The sequence below is a fragment of the Anguilla rostrata genome, chromosome 1 (genome assembly GCF_018555375.3).
Source record: "Anguilla rostrata isolate EN2019 chromosome 1, ASM1855537v3, whole genome shotgun sequence".
Taxonomy (NCBI): domain Eukaryota; kingdom Metazoa; phylum Chordata; class Actinopteri; order Anguilliformes; family Anguillidae; genus Anguilla; species Anguilla rostrata.
The window spans coordinates 83,106,305-83,125,099 of NC_057933.1; the positions used below are offsets into that span (position 1 = coordinate 83,106,305).

General features: G+C 54.4%; 1 protein-coding gene across 4 annotated transcripts in view; it reads right to left on the reverse strand.

The window, feature by feature from the left end:
• st14 (ST14 transmembrane serine protease matriptase) overlaps nucleotides 1-18,795 on the reverse strand; it is a 57,115-nt gene that overhangs the window by 35,024 nt on the left and 3,296 nt on the right. The gene's annotated exons all lie outside the window — the stretch shown is intronic.

Consider the following 18,795-nt stretch of genomic DNA (forward strand, 5'->3'; position numbering starts at 1 on the left):
TGGACCACGTCTTCGCAAAGAGAGGCCGTTCGTGCCGTTCGCTCGCTGAAATGGCATTGTTAAAGTCTAGGTTTGATGTGCACATACTATAGTAAAGTTGTCCCGGCGACGCATCTGCTGCACATTGCGATGCTTCCGTTGGGACGTGCGCGCAATACAAATGGGCAAAGTGATAACGGTCCTCCCCTTCCACAGAGTGATCAAATGACAGAGCATTGGTATGCACGGAGCTACCCGCGAATACACGGCTTGCATTAACGCGATTCTGCATCCGCCTCTCCCCTGCACAGCCGGGGAAGTGATTATAAAACTGTTTCGCTCAATCACTGCTCACAATTGCCTCTGTGCCCGCGGTCCACAGGTTCGACAGCCAGCCTGGATGGCGGAGCGCTTCGGTTCTAAATCAATTTGTCAGACGCGCTCCCCCTCCAGATCGCGGCTCAATTATAAAAGTCTGAATTATAACTGGCCGCAATTAAGCCGTTCTCAGCGCAGTTGAGCCTTCACACCGCCCTCGCCCCTAATTGGAAATTTTTAACGGCAATCATGGCACGGAATTGAGATAACCATTAGGGACGGGGTCAGCGAATGCTTTAGGCTTTCCCATCACTTACTCTGATCTGAGCCTAATTAAAGCATTAGATTGCCTTTGTCCCGAGCCCCGGCTTGGCCCTAAAAATTAATCACATATTCATCCATTTGTTAGCAGTTAAGGGCGCTCTTTTCTGCAGAAATGGTCTGCCCATTAGGGCTCGCTTTGACTCCGGAGGACACAGCGCCGCAGCCCACGCCTTCGCCGGACGGAAATACAGAGTCAGTCACGGGCAGCTTAGCAGAGCAGCATTTTTAGCAGTGCAACATTAGCCTGGCATGTCGCGTGGGGGCTGCCTCATTAATGCCCTCCAGCAAAGAACCTTCGCCCAGTCTAAAACAACAACAACAACAACAATAATAATAATAATAAAACCAACCAAAATAATAAAAAGCAGATTAAATGGTTGCCTTACGGTGTCGCAGTCAGCAGCTACCGAGCCTACATAAAATGAAGAAATGCGTATAGCCCACAATACTGCAGTCCATCCATCCATCCATTATCTATACCCGCTTATCCTGAGCAGGGTCCATCCATTATCTATACCCGCTTATCCTGAGCAGGGTCCATCCATTATCTATACCCGCTTATCCTGAGCAGGGTCCATCCATTATCTATACCCGCTTGTCCTGAGCAGGGTCCATCCATTATCTATACCCGCTTGTCCTGAGCAGGGTCCATCCATTATCTATAGCCTACCTGCTTATACTGAGCAGGGTCCATCCATTATCTATAGCCTACCTGCTTACACTGAGCAGGGTCCATCCATTATCTATACCCGCTTATCCTGAGCAGGGTCCATCCATTATCTATACCCGCTTATCCTGAGCAGGGTCCATCCATTTTCTATACCCGCTTGTCCTGAGCAGGGTCCATCCATTATCTATAGCCTACCTGCTTATACTGAGCAGGGTCCATCCATTATCTATAGCCTACCTGCTTACACTGAGCAGGGTCCATCCATTATCTATACCCGCTTATCCTGAGCAGGGTCCATCCATTTTCTATACCCGCTTGTCCTGAGCAGGGTCCATCCATTATCTATAGCCTACCCGCTTATCCTGAGCAGGGTCCATCCATTATCTATACCCGCTTATCCTAAGCAGGGTTGCGGGGGGTGTTGGAGCGTATCCCAGCATGCATTGGGTGAGGGGCAGAAATACACTCTGGACAAGTCACCCACCCACTCACCCACTCACCCACCCACTCACCCACTCACCCACTCACTCACCCACTCACCGACAGACACAAGGAGTACATGCAAACTCCACACAGAAATGCCCCAAGCCAATATTCGAACCCACGACCTTCTTGCTGTCAGGCGACGGTGCTACCCACTGCACCACCGTGCCACCCACAATACTGCAGGGCGCTGGACAAACATAAAACGCCGTGCCCAACACGGAGCTAAAATCTGACACCATTTAATGCGCTGGACCTGTACCTTTGGGAGACAGGGTAAACACGTTCGTTTACCCGCTGCGGGGGAAGGGAAGAGCCAAACAGTCCGACCGGTTTAACCGGAACGGCATCGCGCAAGGCGTGGCGCTGAGAAACGACAGGCCCCATGCTCATCCTCAGACACCGATCCGTTGTGCCCGACGGCGTCGAGCAACGCAAACCAGGCTTTTAAGAATGTGTAATTCCATTTGATTTCACTGAAACCCTTCAAAGATCGTCTTCAGACGTCATGAACACGTCATGCAGCCGTCTGTAGTCATTCCGTCGAACAAGAGTCCGATTTACAAGCTAAATATGCCCACGTGGTTGGCACTGAGATGCCGTTATGGTCAGAACTTTGGACCACGAGCAGCGCTCACTGACTGAGGAACGTTAATAAAGGAAAGGCCTACTTGGACTTAAAATATAGCTTTCTTCGTCAAAACAGAGGCAATATTATTTATAAACTCACGAACAAGGCTGTCATTACAAGGATGTTGCTATCATTATCACAAATAAAGCAGTTGAGAAATATTTGCAAATGTAGACATAATCCCAGTTAGAAGCAACCTTTGTTCCGCTTTTAAATGCAGGACAGCTGAACCGTTTTCTACATCTTGCAAATTTCATGCTTCCCCGAAAGCGGGTGTGGCACATCACAGACTCTAACGAAGAGCACTGATGAATCATAAAATCAGGCGAAGCAATTATTTGATATTCCACAGCGGAAGTAAGGATGAGAAAAATCAATTGGGATATCAAAGACCTCCCACGCAGCCTATATCAACAAAGACAGACTCTTAGAAGGCTATGTGAAGAAAGCATCAAAAGGTAGCTAATTCATGTACAGATGGGCAGTAAAATTGAAATGTATTCAAGAGATACTTTTGCATTACACTGGTTTAAAAAAAAAAAACATCTTCATGCAGTTATATAAATAAGTTATGTATTACATAACATATTTTTCCTCTCCACTAAACTTAATGCCTCGCGTCACTATGTTCTCTCTGAATATCAATCACAGCATATAGTGTAAATCGCAAAATTGCATTACATATCTAAAAATCAGCTGAAGCCTCATAGATTCTCGCATGCACCCCACCATCTCTGTAATGGGAAACTGATTAATAACACAGAGGACCCAGAGTGTAGCTACAGGAGTTTATAAAATGCAAGTTTATAAATACAAGCACGGTGAATAAAAAGTGTCACAAGCTGTCCTGGGATTCTTCAGCACTGTACTGCCTGTGCACTGATGAAGTACTTTTTTTTAATGGCCTGATGAAGATGCTGCACTGTAGAGGAGACGGTAGAATGCAGGGCTCCCTAAGCAGGCTTGATCACGTCTGCAGAGAAACGAAGAGCAACTCTGCTCTCCTGACGGAGGAAATTCCCTTTGGGTGCCATTTTGTGGCACCGGGTGAAAAGCAACGTGCCCGGGCACGGTTCAGACAGGGACCACACAGGAGAGGTTCAAAGGCTTTCCACCAGACCCACGCCAGCTCAGCGGCGGGCCAAGGGAGCTCTCAAAATGCATTGAAATGGAGATTACAAAAATTAGCGTTAGCCTGGAGTGATGTCTACTCAATTCAATTCAATAAACTTTACTCATCCCTGGGGGGAAATTAATTGCTGGGCATGTTTTATCAATCGACATCAAAAACAGCCGGGATGTAATATACACAATAACCTGACGTCACATACAACAATTAAAAAAGAAAAAAAATTCACAACACGATTTGCTGCGATGTGACCGTGACCATTAGCTCTGACAGATTTCCTCCACCCCACCGACACGCAACAGATCATCAAAATAACAAACAGCACAACTAGCACAGTTAACAAGCGTGTTTATTAACTTCAGTGCCTCGGTCGGCTCAAATCAAATTTTGACATTTAAACGAACGATTTAGCGCAACACGAATCGATCCACACAAGACGCATCGATGCAGCCGTGTCGTGTCGTTTGCATCGCGATGCTCTGACACATCAATGTTTCATTATACCGCTACCATAAGAGGCAAAAGATCGAAGCAGTCTGGTGCACATTTTCTGCTATGCATACTGTTAACAGACTCTGTGCAAAACTTATAACGTTTATGATTTGCAGAGCACATGCACAGGCAAACTGCATAACAATACTGGATAAGCTAGCAGACAAGTCAAGTCAACTCTCAACATACGAAGAGAAAACATTAGCAGAGTGAACTGCGGTAAATCAGTTGCCAATCTGCTAATTGCATTGAGCTGCTGTACCTAGCTGACTGCATTAAGAAAGCAACAAATCTCAAAGTTGCCACCTACTGTTATTTGTGTCGTGTTAAACCTTTTAAAAGCAAAAATGTTAATAACTGTATTAGGTTAATGCATTTTCTTAGTCTGCATTAATCAAGGTTAAGAGGAGTTTACATGCAGCTGCATAGTGCAGTCCTTAAGCATTTGGACAGTGACCATTTTTGTCATTTTGGATCTGTACTCCAAAACATGGATTTGAAATAAAACCACGAATATGAGTTTAAAGTGCAGACTGTCAGCTTTAATTTCAGGTTATTTACATCCACACCCAGTTAACCATGTAGAAATTACAGCCCTTTGTATACATAGACCCTTCATGTTATTTTTCCTTAAAAAGAAGCTGTCAAATTTAGTACTTGGTTGCAAATCCTTTGCATTGCTGGGTATTTTCCCGGGTGATGCTCTGCCAAGCCTGCAGTGCAATCGTCTTCAGTCCCTGCTTGTTTTAAACCCAATGTTTTAGCTATTTCTCTGCTCAGTTTATTCTGATTTGTCCACCCCATGATGGCCTGCGCTCTACTGCCATTGACACTGATTCAGTCCTCATGTTGAGAGACAACAGCAACAGACTCCCAATGCAAATGCCACACCTAAAATGAACACTAGGCCTTCTGTGAGCTTTCTTGCGCATGAACATGGTCCAACAACACACAGATGGCCACAGAACAGCTAAGCAGCCAACTGTCCAGTTCCTATTGGTCCCCTAAAATTGAGGAACTGTGTACAAACGGGCTGCAAATGCTACACGGTTCACCTGATATGGACACAAATACCCTCAAAATCAAGCCGACAGTCTGCACTTAAATACCATAGTCATCGTTTCCTTTCACCTCCAATGCGCTACAAAATTAGCGTCACTGTGCAGCTACGTCCAGACTGCAGCTTATTAATGGCATCTGCAGCGCCTTTAGTGTTCACCTCTACCCACAATCCATTTCACATTATTTCCTGTTACAACTTAAAATTTGAATGCCTTGAAACATTTTCCTCCAACACAAATACAGCAGCGTCATGCTGCAAAAACATTTTTTAATCAACATTTTTTTAAATTAATGACTTGCATTCGTAATTTACAAAAGTATTCACACCCCCCCGCCCCCCCACGCCAAATACTTTGTAGATGGATCTTCAGCAGCAATTATAGCTAAAGAGTTTTTTCCCCCCCCAGTACATGTGTACAAGCTTTGCACATTAGCTATTTTTGCCTATTCCTCCATGCAAATTTGCTCCAACTCTACAAAGTTATACAAAGCAGATCAGTGGACAGCAGTTTTCAGGTTATACCGCAGCTTTCCACTGGGATTTGAGTCTGGCCTTTAGCTGGACCGTTCCTGAATACTGGCCTTCACAGAGCCATCCATTATAGCCTAGTTCTTGCCATGTTCTGCTGAAGAACTGAATCTTCCCCCTAAATCCACAGCATGCAGCAGATATCTGCTTGCTGACTTGTTTCTGACCTCTGCAGCACAGGCCCAAATGAGGAGGGCACCGGGACGGTTAAACAGGCCTTAATTTTCGGTTGGGGGCGGGGACTAAGTCGCATGCCGTCATTCACAATCTAGCACAGCGCAGAGACTTCTCAACCAAACGCGGCTCAGACAACGAAAGGTTTTTCCATTTCCTTTTTCAATTTTTATTTTATTACATCGCTTTTCACAGAGAAAATGCCACAGACAGTTTACAGGAAATCAGAAAACTGGAAAATTGAGAAGAGACAGGCTGAAAGGCAAACCCAAACTAAACAACACAGTGGTGAGAATATAAACGTGTTTTTTTAAACAACATGGATCAACCTCCATGCCCCTGTCGTTTTTCCTCTCCGTGTATCGCCCGCTACAGGCGACTGCGTTTCCACACAACCGGTTGGTTGGGGTAATAAACCAATCATCTGGCTCCCAGTGGTGGTTTATGGGTTCACACAGGTTACAGTGACTGACCAGAGGGCAATTTGGGAGGAGCACAGAAAATACTCAGAAGTCCCTGGATACTTAAGGACAGACTAAATAAAGGTTTGGGGATTCATGTGATTGGCTCCCAGGCACCTGAACTGTGCATTACCCTGCTTTTGCTAATGTATCAGTCACTTTGTATTGTTTAATAAAAGTCAGCTGTGTTTATGTTCATATATGATTTAAGAGGCAGTGGAAGCACCAGGCAGGTCCCAGTTTAAAATCCTTCGCCAGGCTGCACACAGCATGTGCAATCATTCCAAAGCCATCAGATAAGACAGGTCCTACCCACAGCAGATCACCAGCGGGGGAGGGGGGGCAGCTCGGAACAGGGCGGCCATTTGCAGGCCCCAAGAACAGGAGGGGTCCCGCCGCTCGAAACAGGGTGGCCATTTGCAGGCCCCAAGAACAGGAGGGGTCTCGCCGCTCGAAACAGGGTGGCCATTTGCAGGCCCCAAGAACAGGAGGGGTCCCGCCACTCGAAACAGGGTGGCAATTTGCAGGCCCCAAGAACAGGAGGGGTCTCGCCGCTCGAAACAGGGTGGCCATTTGCAGGCCCCAAGGACAGGAGGGGTCCCGCCGCTCGGAAGAGGGCGGCCATTTGCAGGCCCCAAGGACAGGAGGGGTCCTGCTGCGCACCCTTACACCCAACATGGTAACACAGAGTTGGCGACATCTTGGGCGGGACGAGCCCGCGAAGGGCCCCAAACCTGCTACAGCAGCGAATCAGGACGACGACTCCCCCCCGGCGGAAAGCAGGGTGTAGATCGACCGGCCAATTACAGAAGAGACCGATCAATGAAACCCAGGGACACACATTCGCCACAGAGACTGCTTTACATGCGGCGAACAGAGCACTCTCACTCCCCAGAGCTGCTCTCCCAGCCCGCTACACTGGCACTGCGCTCCCCAGAGCTGCTCTCCCAGCCCGCTACACTGGCACTGCGCTCCCCAGAGCTGCTCTCCCAGCCCGCTACACTGGCACTGCGCTCCCCAGAGCTGCTCTCCCAGCCCGCTACACTGGCACTGTGCTCCCCAGAGCTGCTCTCCCAGCCCGCTACACTGGCACTGCGCTCCCGCTCCCCAGAGCTGCTCTCCCAGCCCGCTACACTGGCACTGCGCTCCCCAGAGCTGCTCCCCCAGCCCGCTACACTGGCACTGCGCTCCCGCTCCCCAGAACCGCTCTCCCAGTCTGCTACACTGGCACTGCGCTCCCCAGAGCTGCTCTCCCAGCCCGCTACACTGGCACTGCGCTCCCCAGAGCTGCTCTCCCAGCCCGCTACACTGGCACTGCGCTCCCCAGAGCTGCTCCCCCAGCCCGCTACACTGGCACTGCGCTCCCCAGAGCTGCTCTCCCAGCCCGCTACACTGGCACTGCGCTCCCCAGAGCTGCTCTCCCAGCCCGCTACACTGGCACTGCGCTCCCCAGAGCTGCTCTCCCAGCCCGCTACACTGGCACTGCGCTCCCCAGAGCTGCTCCCCCAGCCCGCTACACTGGCACTGCGCTCCCGCTCCCCCAGCCCGCTACACTGGCACTGCGCTCCCCAGAGCTGCTCTCCCAGCCCGCTACACTGGCACTGCGCTCCCCAGAGCTGCTCCCCCAGCCCGCTACACTGGCACTGCGCTCCCCAGAGCTGCTCTCCCAGCCCGCTACACTGGCACTGTGCTCCCCAGAGCTGCTCCCCAGAGCTGCTCCCCCAGCCCGCTACACTGCCACTGCGCTCCCGCTCCCCAGAGCTGCTCTCCCAGCCCGCTACACTGGTACTGCGCTCCCCAGAGCTGCTCCCCCAGCCCGCTACACTGGCACTGCGCTCCCCAGAGCTGCTCTCCCAGCCCGCTACACTGGCACTGCGCTCCTGCTCCCCAGAGCTGCTCTCCCAGCCCGCTACACTGGCACTGCGCTCCCCAGAGCTGCTCTCCCAGCCCGCTACACTGGCACTGCGCTCCCCAGAGCTGCTCTCCCAGCCCGCTACACTGGCACTGCGCCCCCCAGAGCTGCTCTCCCAGCCCGCTACACTGGCACTGCGCTCCCCAGAGCTGCTCTCCCAGCCCGCTACACTGGCACTGCGCTCCCCAGAGCTGCTCTCCCAGCCCGCTACACTGGCACTGCGCTCCCCAGAGCTGCTCTCCCAGCCCGCTACACTGGCACTGGCGCTCCCCAGAGCTGCTCTCCCAGCCCGCTACACTGGCACTGCGCTCTCCCCCAGACTGCTCTCCCAGCCCGCTACACTGGCACTGCGCTCCCCAGAGCTGCTCTCCCAGCCCGCTACACTGGCACTGCGCCCCCCAGAGCTGCTCTCCCAGCCCGCTACACTGGCACTGCGCTCCCCAGAGCTGCTCTCCCAGCCCGCTACACTGGCACTGCGCTCCCCAGAGCTGCTCTCCCAGCCCGCTACACTGGCACTGCGCTCCCCAGAGCTGCTCTCCCAGCCCGCTACACTGGCACTGCGCTCCCCCAGAGCTGCTCTCCCAGCCCGCTACACTGGCACTGCGCTCCCCAGAGCTGCTCTCCCAGCCCGCTACACTGGCACTGCGCTCCCCAGAGCTGCTCTCCCAGCCCGCTACACTGGCACTGTGCTCCCCAGAGCTGCTCTCCCAGCCCGCTACACTGGCACTGCGCTCCCCAGAGCTGCTCTCCCAGCCCGCTACACTGGCAACTGCGCTCCCCAGAGCTGCTCTCCCAGCCCGCTACACTGGCACTGCGCCCCCAGAGCTGCTCTCCCAGCCCTACACTGGCACTGGCTCCCAGAGCTGCTCCCAGCCCGCTACACTGGCACTGCGCTCCCCAGAGCTGCTCTCCCAGCCCGCTACACTGGCACTGCGCTCCCCAGAGCTGCTCCCCAGCCCGCTACACTGGCACTGCGCTCCCCCCAGAGCTGCTCTCCCAGCCCGCTACACTGGCACTGCGCTCCCCAGAGCTGCTCTCCCCATGCCCTGCTACACTGGCACTGCGGCTCTCCCCAGCGCTGCTCCCCCAGGTCCCAGCGCTACACTGGCACTGGCCCCCCCAGAGCTGCTCTCCCAGCCCGCTACACTGCACTCGCTCCCCAGAGCTGCTCTCCCAGCCCGCTACACTGGCACTGCGCTCCCCAGAGCTGCTCTCCCAGCCCGCTACACTGGCACTGCGCTCCCGCTCCCAGAGCTGCTCCCCCAGCCCGCTACACTGGCACTGCGCTCCCCAGAGCTGCTCTCCCAGCCCGCTACACTGGCACTGCGCTCCCCAGAGCTGCTCCCCAGCCCGCTACACTGGCACTGCGCCCTCCCCAGACGCTCTCCCAGCCGCTACACTGGCACTGCGCTCCCCAGAGCTGCTCTCCCCAGCCCGCTACACTGGCACTGCGCTCCCCAGAGCTGCTCCCCCAGCCCGCTACACTGGCACTGCGCTCCCCAGAGCTGCTCTCCCAGCCCGCTACACTGGCACTGCGCTCCCCAGAGCTGCTCTCCCAGCCCGCTACACTGGCACTGCGCTCCCCAGAGCTGCTCTCCCAGCCCGCTACACTGGCACTGCGCTCCCCAGAGCTGCTCTCCCAGCCGCCTACACTAGCACTGCGCTCCCCAGAGCTGCTCTCCCAGCCCGCTACACTGGCACTGCGCTCCCCAGAGCTGCTCTCCCAGCCCGCTACACTGGCACTGCGCTCCCCAGAGCTGCTCCCCCAGCCCGCTACACTGCCACTGCGCTCCCCAGAACCGCTCCCCCAGCCCGCTACACTGCCACTGTGCTCCCCAGAGCTGCTCTCCCAGCCCGCTACACTGGCACTGCGCTCCCCAGAGCTGCTCTCCCAGCCCGCTACACTGGCACTGCGCTCCCCAGAGCCGCTCTCCCAGCCCGCTACACTGGCACTGCGCTCCCCAGAGCTGCTCTCCCAGCCCGCTACACTGGCACTGCGCTCCCCAGAGCTGCTCCCCCAGCCCGCTACACTGGCACTGCGCTCCCCAGAGCTGCTCCCCCAGCCCGCTACACTGGCACTGCGCTCCCGCTCCCCAGAGCTGCTCCCCCAGCCCGCTACACTGGCACTGCGCTCCCCAGAGCTGCTCTCCCAGCCCGCTACACTGGCACTGCGCTCCCCAGAGCTGCTCTCCCAGCCCGCTACACTGGCACTGCGCTCCCCAGAGCTGCTCTCCCAGCCCGCTACACTGGCACTGCGCTCCCCAGAGCTGCTCCCCCAGCCCGCTACACTGGCACTGCGCTCCCCAGAGCTGCTCTCCCAGCCCGCTACACTGGCACTGCGCTCCCGCTGCCAACTCGATTCAAATCGACTCGCATCTTAACACAAAATTACAAATCAATTACGCTAACCGGCCTCATTAGTTCCGTTTCAAAGTGTGTGTGCGAATGCGCGTTCGTTCTCACTCCCATCTTGTGCGTTACCCAGGGAGAGGGGGGGAGAAGTTGTTTAATTTAATTGGTTGATTTTATTTATTTATTTTTGGTGAAAACACCCACGGAACATTTTTTTCCCCACTTCCTCCTCCACTTGTGTTTTTCATCTCACGGTGCGAGCGACGCTTCCCTAAACGCGCCCTGCCAATCTTCTCTCGGGCACGGCCGGTGTGCTCAGCGTGCCGCTGTGATGCCTGCCTTGTTACCGAACACATCTGAACACTGAAGCAGGCTGACAAGGCTCAGATCCGTAGCTAGAAGAACCAGAAATATACTACAGCACAGCATACAAGTATGCGGCAAAACGCAACGCCACCCTCATGCCGCACACCCACCACACCACACCACGCACACGCACACGACACGGCACGCCGCGCACACACGCACACCTACAGCACGACACCACACAGCACACCACACCCCACCACACACCACCACACAAAAACAGCCCTCAATGGCTGTGTTCCCAATACAGGTACAAGAGTAAATTCTTCAGATTTAGATAAGAGAGGTATTCTACGTTCAATTCAAGAGTGGCAAATTACAAACTTCTACTGACTCGGGTGAGTTAAAATCAAAACACTGAACTGAAAATGATGGCAAGTCATTGCAGCTGAAACCTAACCACTGAAACTGTATAAATAACCCTCAGCAGGATTGGGGTCGATCACATTTCAGTTCAGAAAAACAAGTGAAATTAAACAAATTAATTTGACAACGATCTTAATATTCTATGAGGATTTTGCAATTAGAGGAATTAAACTTTTCATTCATTTTCTGAATTAAAAGAATCAAAATATATTCCTGACCCCACCTTCAAAGGCAACACAGTTCAGCTGTGAACCCCCGAAGATCCCCTCACCCAAATTCTCAGCGTAATGATTTCTAACAAAATATTATTTTCGCCTAAAAAGAAACAACAACAAAAAAGTTGCAGTGTAAATTTAATCAAAATGCTAAATTTTCATCAAGGGGGTAAAAATCAGGGTCTGTGAAGCGCTTTCATGTTGCCTTTTAACCCGGAACGCCAACCCCGAAAGAAAGCGCTAGCAGAAAGCTAACCCGCCAGGCAGAGGGTCTGAGTGCGGAGGGGAGCGCTAGCAGAAAGCTAACCCGCCAGGCAGAGGGTCTGAGTGCGGAGGGGAGCGCTAGCAGAAAGCTAACCCGTCAGGCAGAGGGTCTGACTGCGGAGGGGAGCGCTAGCAGAAAGCCAACCCGTCAGGCAGAGGTCTGAGTGCAGAGGGGAGCGCTAGCAGAAAGCTAACCCGTCAGGCAGAGGGTCTGAGTGCGGAGGGGAGCGCCAGCAGAAAGCTAACCCGTCAGGCAGAGGTCTGAGTGCGGAGGGGAGCGCCAGCAGAAAGCTAACCCGTCAGGCAGAGGTCTGACTGCGGAGGGGAGCGCTAGCAGAAAGCTAACCCGTCAGGCAGAGGTCTGAGGGCGGAGCGCTAGCAGAAAGCTAACCCGCCAGGCAGAGGGTCTGAGTGCGGAGGGGAGCGCTAGCAGAAAGCTAACCCGTCAGGCAGAGGGTCTGACTGCGGAGGGGAGCGCTAGCAGAAAGCCAACCCGTCAGGCAGAGGTCTGAGTGCAGAGGGGCGCTAGCAGAAAGCTAACCCGTCAGCAGAGGGTCTGAGTGCGGAGGGGAGCGCTAGCAGAAAGCTAACCCGTCAGGCAGAGGGTCTGAGTGCGGAGGGGAGCGCTAGCAGAAAGCTAACCCGTCAGGCAGAGGTCTGAGTGCGGAGGGCTAGCAGAAAGCTAACCCGTCAGGCAGAGGGTCTGAGCGCGGAGGGGAGCGCTAGCAGAAAGCTAACCCGTCAGGCAGAGGTCTGACTGCGGAGGGCTAGCAGAAAGCTAACCCGTCAGGCAGAGGTCTGAGGGCGGAGCGCTAGCAGAAAGCTAACCCGTCAGGCAGAGGTCTGAGTGCGGAGGGGAGCGCTAGCAGAAAGCTAACCCGTCAGGCAGAGGTCTGAGTGCGGAGGGCTAGCAGAAAGCTAACCCGTCAGGCAGAGGTCTGAGTGCGGAGGGGAGCGCTAGCAGAAAGCTAACCCGTCAGGCAGAGGTCTGACTGCAGAGGGGAGCGCTAGCAGAAAGCTAACCCGTCAGGCAGAGGTCTGAGTGCGGAGGGGAGCGCTAGCAGAAAGCTAACCCGTCAGGCAGAGGTCTGAGTGCGGAGGGGAGCGCTAGCAGAAAGCTAACCCGTCAGGCAGAGGGTCTGAGTGCGGAGGGGAGCGCTAGCAGAAAGCTAACCCGTCAGGCAGAGGGTCTGAGTGCGGAGGGGAGCGCTAGCAGAAAGCTAACCCGTCAGGCAGAGGGTCTGAGTGCGGAGGGGAGCGCTAGCAGAAAGCTAACCCGTCAGGCAGAGGGTCTGACTGCGGAGGGGAGCGCTAGCAGAAAGCCAACCCGTCAGGCAGAGGTCTGAGTGCAGAGGGGAGCGCTAGCAGAAAGCTAACCCGTCAGACAGAGGGTCTGAGTGCGGAGGGGAGCGCTAGCAGAAAGCTAACCCGTCAGGCAGAGGGTCTGAGTGCGGAGGGGAGCGCTAGCAGAAAGCTAACCCGTCAGGCAGAGGTCTGAGTGCGGAGGGCTAGCAGAAAGCTAACCCGTCAGGCAGAGGGTCTGAGCGCGGAGGGGAGCGCTAGCAGAAAGCTAACCCGTCAGGCAGAGGTCTGACTGCGGAGGGCTAGCAGAAAGCTAACCCGTCAGGCAGAGGTCTGAGGCGGGAGCGCTAGCAGAAAGCTAACCCGTCAGGCAGAGGTCTGAGTGCGGAGGGGAGCGCTAGCAGAAAGCTAACCTTCAGGCAGAGGTCTGAGTGCGGAGGGGCTAGCAGAAAGCTAACCCGTCAGGCAGAGGTCTGTGCGAGGGGAGCGCTAGCAGAAAGCTAACCCGTCAGGCAGAGGTCTGACTGCAGAGGGGAGCGCTAGCAGAAAGCTAACCCGTCAGGCAGAGGTCTGAGTGCGGAGGGGAGCGCTAGCAGAAAGCTAACCCGTCAGGCAGAGGTCTGACTGCGGAGGGGAGCGCTAGCAGAAAGCTAACCCGTCAGGCAGAGGGTCTGAGTGCGGAGGGGAGCGCTAGCAGAAAGCTAACCCGTCAGGCAGAGGTCTGACTGCGGAGGGGAGCGCTAGCAGAAAGCTAACCCGTCAGGCAGAGGGTCTGAGTGCGGAGGGGAGCGCCAGCAGAAAGCTAACCCGTCAGGCAGAGGGTCTGACTGCGGAGGGGAGCGCTAGCAGAAAGCTAACCCGTCAGGCAGAGGTCTGAGTGCGGAGGGGAGCGCTAGCAGAAAGCTAACCCGTCAGGCAGAGGTCTGACTGCGGAGGGGAGCGCTAGCAGAAAGCTAACCCGTCAGGCAGAGGTCTGACTGCGGAGGGGAGCGCTAGCAGAAAGCTAACCCGTCAGGCAGAGGTCTGAGTGCGGAGGGGAGCGCTAGCAGAAAGCTAACCCGTCAGGCAGAGGTCTGACTGCGGAGGGCTAGCAGAAAGCTAACCCGTCAGGCAGAGGTCTGACTGCGGAGGGGAGCGCCAGCACACAGGCCTGGGGCCAAAACAACAAACGCTAATCAGGCGGATTATTCAGAGTTTCATCACAGTTTCAGTGCTGTGAGTCACAGCAGGTGACAAGGCGGGGAGAAGGGGGGGGGCAGCGCGGGGGGGGGGGTGGATGAGTGCAGCGCGATTGGTTGTGTTTGTGAGGAGAGGAAAGGAGGAGGAGGAGGGAGTGAGGGAGGGGGAGGAACAGAAAGAGGAGAGGAAAGGAGGAGGAGGGAGTGAGGGAGGGGGAGGAACAGAAAGAAGAGAGGAAAGGAGGAGGAAGGAGTGAGGGAGGGAGAGGAACAGAAAGAGGAGAGGGTACAAAGTACGTCTACTTAAAATGCACACCGCTCCCCGTTTCGACAAGCGTCTGCGGCGGCCGACAGGAAGTGTCCCCTTCAAAAGTGGAAGTGCTCCATTACGGCTCGTCTGTCGTAGGAACGAGCACTTTCCGCACGCTCCGCACACGTGCAGACCTCCGCAAACCGTCACCGGGCCCAGCCCACCCCACCCGCGCGCAGACACACTGCTGACAATAAAATCAAAGTCAGCCGTCCCAAACCGGTCCGATCCAGTTACTTACCGCCAATGTCCCTGCAATTCTGACGGCTCACACTTAACTGACTACAATCAAGAGAGCAAAAACATGGTGTACCACGGATGTCTCAATACCTCAACAACAGAAGCCACTTCAATATCGCAGCATGAGTCACAATCTTTTATTAATTTTTTTAAAAGAATATCTCTTGAAAGGAAGCAACAAATGGAAAAAGGCCAAAATTCTTCAGATGAACTCATCCCTGGGCATCTATGCGGCAGTGGCGGCTTCTCACTGGTGCTTTTGAAAGCTTCAAATGCCGCGGTAAATTAACAAAAAATTCAGGAATGTACAGGCCAGAAAAAGCAAAAAAGTTCTCCTGTGGTTCATGCAAACGCGCCTCATTTGGAGCATGTCTGTGCTTTGCATCTCCACACCGCAGCTGCCGTCACATGCCATCGGCCAATTTTGCTTCGTAAAACGATCTTCCCCAAAACCTCCCCTACAGTTGAATGACATACTGCAATATTGGAATTTAGACTCTGCATTTCCTGCACAGCCTGTTTCCCCCGAGAGAGAGAGAGAGAGATATAGCACAAACAAAATGAAATGCTTAGTCAAAATTCATTTCAGTTCAACAGGATTGGACCGAAGACTGACTGGACGATTAGAAGTCTTGCTCAATCACATCGTGAATAAGAAGTGTAGGTCAACACAAGTAAAATACATTTATTTTTTCCTGACAGTTTCTATTGTGGCATCACAATGTTTAGTCATTCTGTTTAGTGACTCTTTTTAGTAATTATTTTTCTAAACCATGCAAGTTCTGGCACCGACTGGACAATTACAACAGCGTGATTAGATTAGATTTAATCCAAAATCTAATGCATGTTGCAGACAAGTGGCTTGTTCTGAAGGTGCGGTTGTGTCTGACCAGATTGCAGTCAATCTGAATGAGTCTTCACAGAGCAATCTCAGTGACTGCGTACTGGCACAGGGAACGCAGAGCAGTGACTGTGTACTGGCACAGGGAACGCAGAGCAGTGACTGTGTACTGGCACAGGGAACGCAGAGCAGTGACTGTGTACTGGCACAGGGAACGCAGAGCAGTGACTGTGTACGCTACAGGGACAGGCAGTGATGTGCTGGCCAGGAACGCAGAGCAGTGACTGTGTACTGGCACAGGGAACGCAGAGCAGTGACTGTGTACTGGCACAGGGAACGCAGAGCAGTGACTGTGTACTGGCACAGGGAACGCAGAGCAGTGACTGTGTACTGGCACAGGGAACGCAGAGCAGTGACTGTGTACTGGCACAGGGAACGCAGAGCAGTGACTGTGTACTGGCACAGGGAACGCAGAGCAGTGACTGTGCACTGGGACAGGGAACACAGAGCAGTGACTGTGTACTGGCACAGGGAACGCAGAGCAGTGACTGTGTACTGGCACAGGGAACACAGAGCAGTGACTGTGTACTGGCACAGGGAACGCAGAGCAGTGACTGTGTACTGGCACAGGGAACGCAGAGCAGTGACTGTGTACTGGCACAGGGAACGCAGAGCAGTGACTGTGTACTGGGACAGGGAACGCAGAGCAGTGACTGTGTACTGGCACAGGGAACGCAGAGCAGTGACTGTGTACTGGCACAGGGAACGCAGAGCAGTGACTGTGTACTGGCACAGGGAACACAGAGCAGTAACTGTGTACTGGGAGGGGCTAACCTTGGATGTCACTGGAGGACCAGCCTTCAAATTCAGTTTCGGCCCACTGCCCCCACCCCCGTGTCCTGAGAGGGGGAGGGAGCGGGAGAGGGGGGGAGAAACTCTGGACTGGTAAACTGTAACGGTCAGTATCTGCCCCTTTGAGAGCTCAGGGGCTGAGGCTGATCTTACCAGAGAGAGGAAAAGCAGCACCCCAGACTGAAAACACAGAGGTACCATGACCCCCCCCCAAAACTCATTTCACAGCTCTGCTCAGAGACTGCAGATCGACTGAGCTCTTCCACATCCCTATCATTATGTACGGGCCCTATACACTGTATATCGCGGGGGGGGGGGGGGGGGGGGGGGAGACAGAAAGGTAGGACTCCATTTCAGCCTTTTCATCAGAAGCTCAGGACAACCTTTGGGCTTCACCCCCCGCCACCCCCACCCCCCTCCCCAATCCTAGCGGGAAATCCCGCCAACACATTGCCCTCTCTACCCTTTCGCTGTTTTTCCGCCGAGTTGCCATTTAAATTGCGGCAGGACAGTGTGAAGCCTCCCGCTCCGGCTCCGGCTCCGGCTCGGCAGGGAGGCTGCGGTGCCGTCTTCCCCGAGCGGCGTGCGAAATCTCCACCGACTGTAAGGAATCAGAAATTCACGCCTGTCCAACGAACGCATTAGCCACGGATGACTAGCAGGAGCGGGATTCAGTACGCCCACTACCTGTCTGGGGCACGCAGAGATAATGAGGTGGCTCTGCTTCCCGAGATTAGAAGAAAAAAAAACAGCCCTGGCGCTGCTCGAGAGCGGGCGTAACGATGGCGAACGCCGGCCCCTCAAACGGAACCCCGCCGATCTCCGCGTTCCAGCGCTTGACAGCGATTGTTCTTCCGTGACAACAGGTGGTCCCGCCGAGATCAATTTGCAGAGCGAAACAGCAGCGCTTCCTTTTCACTCAATAACCCCACGCGTCACGCGTCACCTCCCCCCACCCCCCACCCCACCCCACCAGAAACCGCAATGTGCCATTTAGCTACGCTAACTCACCGCGTCCAGTCAAAACTCGTTAACCAGCGCACGGCCCCAAAAAAAACAACAACCAGAAGACGAAACCATCCGTGCCGCTCTGAGCTGAAGCAGACGTGTTCCTCCGGTAGCGCAGACAGATCGGTCGAAGGGCCGCTGGTACTACAGGCGAGTCAGCGGACGCGTCTGCGTTCCAAAATCAAAGGCAGTTCCCCGCTGCGCGACCAAACAGAAATCGCTCCGGGGCGCGGTCGCGACCCGCAGACACGGGCGTTTCCAAACCGCTCCATCGCCGGGTCTTGCGCCACTGGGATTAGGGGAAAGCACCCGTGTTACAGAACGGGGCATTTTGTAACGCAGCCGGGGGGGGGGGGGGGGCAGCCAGGGCGTGTGCGAATCCCGCCACCATCATCCTTAACGGACCGCTCACGTTGCATTTAACCCACAGCTTCCGGGTTTATAACAGACGCTTTCATAAAAGCATCACATTCTAAGCATCACAGTGTCCGTTTCCACCAAGCAAGGCACGCAGCCTCGCGCAAAGGAGAAGCTGGCTAGTGACCGCTCCTATCAGGGGTTGGGGTTCATATCGGGGGCGACATAGCTCAGGCAGTAAGAGCAGTTGTCTGGCAGTCGGAGGGTTGCCGGTTCGATCCCCCGCGCTGGGCGTGTCGAACTGTCCCTGAGCAAGACACCTAACCCCTAACTGCTCTGGTGAATGAGAGGCATCAGTTGTAAAGCGCTTTGGATAAAAGCGCTATATAAATGCAGTCCATTTGCCATTTACCGTTCGACGGCACACCCAATTACGAACACACAGAACGTGGCGGCGAAGGGCCTTTCCTCGCTGACGCAACTCTGACGGCGCTGAAGGTTTGATGGAAGATAAAGAAGTCAAAGCAGTAACTGAAGACGTACACAGGAGGTCAACAGGCCAACGTCTACAACCATTCCTGCTACGCTGTTCAAGATGTGCAAAGAGGTTCCCTTTAAAGTGCAGAAAAAGTTAATACTCTAATAAACATTTTGATGAAGAGGTACTTGACCTGAGGGGGGGGGAAACAAAACGAGCACAGGGTGTACACCGTCAGTAACGGGGCGCGCCACTCCTAATTTAATGTTTCGTCTCGTTGCCAGTCAGATTCAGTCAGCTGCATTGTGTCAGAACAGTAGACAGGTCCACAGTAACCACGGGGATGAGAAAAGAGCTGGAGGTCCTATTACAAGGGGGGGGGGGGGGAACAAAGCCCTGCTTTCCAAGTGCTCTTCCCACAAAGAACAAGGCGAAGCTACAAAGAGGGGCCATTATCGCGCCAGTCACTGATCCCAAGCCCGCCCGCCCGCCTGCCCGCCCG